This window comes from Camellia sinensis, chromosome 13, assembly GCF_055761805.1.
Source record: "Camellia sinensis isolate YWXY chromosome 13, ASM5576180v1, whole genome shotgun sequence".
NCBI classification, from domain to species: Eukaryota; Viridiplantae; Streptophyta; class Magnoliopsida; order Ericales; family Theaceae; genus Camellia; species Camellia sinensis.
This window is the reverse complement of record NC_138973.1, coordinates 83,054,962-83,060,961: the sequence shown is the minus strand read 5'-3', so window position 1 is coordinate 83,060,961 and position 6,000 is coordinate 83,054,962.

The following is a 6,000-nucleotide window of genomic DNA, read 5'->3' as shown; positions in this document are numbered from 1 at the left end:
CGCAAATATGGACATGGGAAGTTCTTCTTCACAAACCTCTGCATGGGATAAGGCTGCAGCTTTTTCCTTTTCTGGGGCTTCTGGCTGGACAAATTGGTCAAAGCCTGAGACCTGTGATTTGAGGGAACGAATCAACCATCACTTTGTCGAGTTTACTGACCCTTTAGAGTTCCCTTCCTATGCGCGAAGCTCGGTGGTATATCCCTACGTGCCCATTGACCATCAAAGCAGTTTGGAGGAGAATCTGCTTGTGGCATGGTATACATATTCCATGCCTACAAAGATAGTGCACCATGCCCGACATCTAGAAGAGGCACAAGGGTAAAATCCATCATTCTTAGCCCATAAGGCAAAGATTTGTTCTTCTGACTAGCTTGATTATATTAATGCCTTTGTTCCTTCTGCCCTTGCTTCTTCTCCTGAAATAGAAGCATCCACACCTTCTCCGTCGCCCAATCTTTGTTGGACAGAGAGACTGAGGCTTGCCCTTTCCATGGATAAGGTCTTTCCACTTTACAAGCCTCCACCTTCCCTTACTCCGGCTGAGCGAAAGTAAGCTCAACTTTTGCTCGCGGCTTTCTCCCACTTGCCCTTCAATATTCTTGAGGACGAAGTCCCTCTTAAGAACCTTCGATGGGCTTGTGATATTCTGACTCGGGGTCATGTCCTCAATCCCCTCACCCAAGCAGAGCTTCACATGTTTTTGGACCAACTTCCATTGCTTCTCCACTGGCATTGGACCTCTATGGCCACCATACAATCTTTAGACCAACTCTCGTCCCTTCGAGTTAATGCCCAGTACGAAGCAGAGAACTTCATTGAAGAATTCAATGATTTCAAGAATAAAGATTCTGCGTACTGAGATGACTTGGATATAGACGAATTGGAACAAGGATTGAGAGAAACAACTTTCGAAATAAAGGCTGAAGAGCTCTTTTACGAAGTGAGAGCACATCAACTCATGCAGCCAATGTTAGAAGAAATAGATGACAGAATAAAGAAAGAGCAGAAATTCATTGATCATAGTTGGACTAAATTTCATGATCTTGTTATTTATTCCATTCCCTATTTTTATGAGCTTGAGTTTATACCCAAATAGGGTCATTCGATGTAACTGCTTTTGCTTTAATACCACTAAGAATTTTCTTTGTTTGGTATGGTTTGATCTTGTCTCCATTTGTCTTTAAAAGCAATTTCAGAGCTTCGAACTGAACAATCTTATCCTTCGAACCTAGACTTAATCGTTTTAAATGAACATTAATAAAAACGACCATGAACTTTTCCAATTTATGGAATACAGTTGATAGTTTTTGACGATTTTTATTCAGGATCCGTGCTTCGAATCTAACAACCTTACCCTTCAAAACTTGTTTCAATCATAACCAACATATGGTCAATGATTTAATATGATCAATCAGTTTTAAATTGATCATTTCGCTTTGAACAACAGTCCATAATTTCAAAAAATATGGAAGGCCCTTTTGAGGGCTGCACTGTTCTAGTTTGAAAAGACAATTTTTCTGAATATATATAAACCAACTATTGGTTTTGATGTTTCGAATACCAATTTCCATTCTTAAGGGATCTCTAGTTTTGCTTCGAAGAACATTACTTTTATGGAGAAACCTAAAACAGGTCTTTAATTCCTTTGAAGTAAATGAATACTTGAGCATTCTTGCATCCATCCAGAATTCATAATCAAAGACACTTGATTTCAATATTTCTTGTCATTTTCCTTATCTTAGGAGTAGTTTAACATAGATTTATATTTCGAATCATTTATTTTCAGCATTTCTATTTCGAAGCATTTTATGCACTTCCTTTTCGAAGCATAGGAGTAGAGGTAAGTAATTATTACTTTGATTGTTCACTCAATTGTCTTTCTCCGTCTCCCTCATTCTTCTTTTAATTTTTTTTTCTTTACACTTGGCAATTTTGAAGTCCTCTTTGTTGAGGCAAAAGAACCATCAAAGCAATCGCTTGATAATTGGCTAGCCATTTCAATTGGTCCCACTGGGCGTGCCAAAAATATATGTTGGCTTTTTGGCTTTCGAAGGTTATTATTGTAATTGCGAGCGTGCCAGCAAGGATCAATCAGTCCTTACAGAAATTTAATTGCCAACCAATTATCAGACGATTGTGTTTTAGTTCTCTCAGCCTCAATGAAGAGGACTTTTACTGGTGGCTTGATTTAGGAGAATTAAGCAAAATATCAATTAAATAAAGAACAACTGAAGCATTTCATTAGAATGAAAAACTTATAATGATTCAAACTCAGCCTCGTAGAGGTTTACAGCGACTATCTACTTGAAACTACTTCTATGAATGAAGTGCAGTGCAGAATTTAAAGTACTGGAATGTAAAGAACAGGAAATGTAAAACTAAGTAAAGTAGAATAAGACTGGTTTTTTGGATCTGAGTTTGGGGGGGTTTTTCTAGGGCCTTCTCTGCTATTTATACTGCTCAAGGATGACCATCAAACTGTATTTCCAACCGTCGAACTGCTCCCCTATGATCGCTGATCATGTTGCCTCAAGATTAGCTCCATTACGCCATCACTTGCAGTTAGGCTTCCCTCATAAATTTGAATTTAAATGTGAGTAACCGTTGATGCCATATCACCTTGTATCTCTTTGTTGATCCACTGCTACTCAGATCTCATAACAACCAATACTAACTGCCACGTGTACGATCAGGATCAAAGATTTGAATGGTCTTCCCGTACTACCCTTACTTTGCCACGCGTCGAATTGTAACTGGTTTGTACAAAATATGTAGCCAACAATGAATTTATAGTATTATTGTATATTAATTATAGGATCTTGTATTACAATATATATATATATATATATATATGTATATATATGTGGGAAATTTTATGATACACAACCCTTCAAGGGTGTGTACCATATGCACCCTATCACAAATTAGCATAATTTTATCACAAAATTTCATAACATCAATCACAAATGTATAACATCCTCACAAATTGGCGTAACAAAAAATATTGTAACCAAATCACAAACTTTTATTACATAAACAACTAAATTTTGAACATTTTATTACGTTAATTTATGAAGAGATTACATATTTTATAACTAGTGTATGCACGTACCTAAAGGCATGACGTAAATAATTTTGGAATTAAAATGCAATTGTAATAAAAGCACAACCTTTTCTTGATAAAGATATTAAAAAAATATAAAGAAATATTATTCTTCTTAAAAACTTGTAACAATTTTACTTGTACCACATGTTGTACAGAACTCAAATAAAATAACAACTCTTCCTAACCTTAATGCAAATTAAGAAACAAACATATAAGTTTTATAGCGTTCAAAAAAACATAAATTTTATAAAGTTTACTAATATTGCAAATCAAAATATAAGAGCAACTAAAAAAAAAAATATAAACACTAAACAAAATACAAAAGTCAAAACTATTGTATACTCGTTAACATTCTATAATAAAAAGAAAAAAATTACTAAACACCACATAAAGCACATCAACAAATGCTATGTAATCTCAACAAATTAAATTGAAAATTAAATATCAAACAACACATACCAACCTGTACTCTGCAATTCCAAACAAATCAAATATAAAAAAAATAAAAAAAAATTAAATACCAAACAATGCACACCAACCAGTACTCTGCAATAAAAAAAATTAAAATTAAAAAGCACACCAGCTAGTTCTACTGTTGCCAATCAAATTATAACTATATAAGCAAAACAAACATTATATTTTCATACACCTAAGCTGCTAATATATGTATCCTTTACAAAAGAGTGGGAAAAAGCTTTACAAAAGATGTGTCTACTTTATAAAAAGTGGGTATATGCTTTACAAAAGATGTGTCAATAACATGTCTTCAAACATGTGTTTACCTAAACTTCCTCCTCATTACTTTCCAAAAAGTCTTTGTATTAACTTGTATGTATCCCTAATGAGGAACATGCACAACAATCTAGTAATTTGTGGAACCAAAAAAATATAGATTAGTACATTTATTGAAAAAATATATATCAAAATACTTTTGAGATTGAAATTACCTTATTGCATTAATTGGGTTCACCAGTACCTATATAATTTTATCTATATAGTTGGTGCATAATTTCAACAATATTTTCACCCAAGTCTAAAGGCACTCTCCTTCCAACAACTCATACAGTTTGTGAAACTTTAAACTTGAAAAGCATATATAGTATACATCCAAACCTAAGTCGAGTAAATCCATTCTGTAACGCCCTCAAAATAACAACATTAAACCCATCAGATAAGACATGCATTCACATATAAACTAACCACATTCTTTTATTCATTAGAGTTCCATTACATAAGTATTACATGTCAACATCAAAACAAAATGCCCTACGGGCTTACAGCTTTCCAAGTTAACACTTGGTTACAACAAAAGAGTACTAACTCGTTTACACATTAAGCCCTTGGCTTGAAGTTACATGTAATACATCAAAAGTTAAGTGACAAAAGTATGTCCGCCTCTAGCCTCCCAGCTATGTCCTTGGAGGTGGCATGCTACCTGTACCTGAAAATGATATTCCCATATAGGGTGAGCCACAGCCCAGTAGAAATACACTAAACCAACCATGAACAATGACTAAAATATTAGCAATTGATAGATGGCCAACACTGATACATTCACATAAATTACACATTTATGTCATACAACTTATGAGTCTAAGTTACCTTTCATTTTTTCCTTTTTCAACAGATAAGCATGCTAGCTCTATCATCATTTCCACAGATATGTATAAAAACTATATCCCACATTCAGATAAGCATAATAGCTATATCCACATTCTCAATAGATATGTATAACAACAATATCCCACATTCACAGATAAGCATATAAGCTGTATCCATACTTTACTAAGATAAGCATATAAGCTCTATCTTCACTTCTCTAGACAAGCATATGAGCTGTGTCTACGGAGTTCATCCCCTATCTTCTCCCAACACTATCCGGTTTAGAGGTACATCCCCTATCTTCCCCTAAACCGCGGAGTACATCCCCTATCTCCTCCTCTACACATAACGTATATAAACACATTGGTTCTATATACAATCACCCAATACATACAGTTAATGTATTCTATCAACCGTCAAGTTCCATGACACATTTCATTGATTAGTTTCAGTTTGCCTAATCATTATGCATTGTCTACAACAATCACGACTATCCTCCACCGATAGCCCAAAGCAGTTATTTCTAAACAGAAAATAAATGCACAAATGGATATTCAATCAACATTTCATTTCCTCATTTCTCACCATTAATTATTCCAATTAATCAAACAATGTAATTAGGCCATTTTCCATAATTACCATTTCAACCCTTAGGTCCCATTTTCATCAATGATTTAACATCAATTCCATTTCTCCATGCCAAACATGCATCTAGATTTATTATGAATAAAACCCCAACTTTTGTAAAATTACACAAAAGCCCCAAACTTTCACCAAATTACCAAACCAAGCCCAACATCTCAAAATACCAAAATTTAAAGACAAAACCCATAGAGAGGAGTAGGATATCCCTACCTCGAAGTTTAAGCCAAAAAGGAGATGAAGACTCAAAGATCAACGTGCTCCAAATCCAAACTTTTTCAGATTAAAACAAAGCTCTCAATGCCCTCTATCTTTTTAACAAAGGCCCTAGGCTAGATTCACACTCTAGGGAGATCAAATCTTAGAGAGAGTGTAAGTTTAGAGAGAGAGAGTCTCGGATTTAGGGTTTGATCAAAAAAAGAAATGAAAAAGTGAAGTTCAAAATCGCTACTGTCCGCTGATATAAAACACGCTCGCTCGAGCGAAGACTTGGTCGCTCGAGCGACCAGACACAGAAAATCTCGCTCGAGCCAAGAAGTTCTCGATCAAGCGAAGAAAAACCCAGACCGCTCGAGCGAAGGAAGCTCGCTCGAGCCAAGAAAGGCAACTCTCAGGTCCAGAACCAGACGCAACACTCGCTCGAGCGA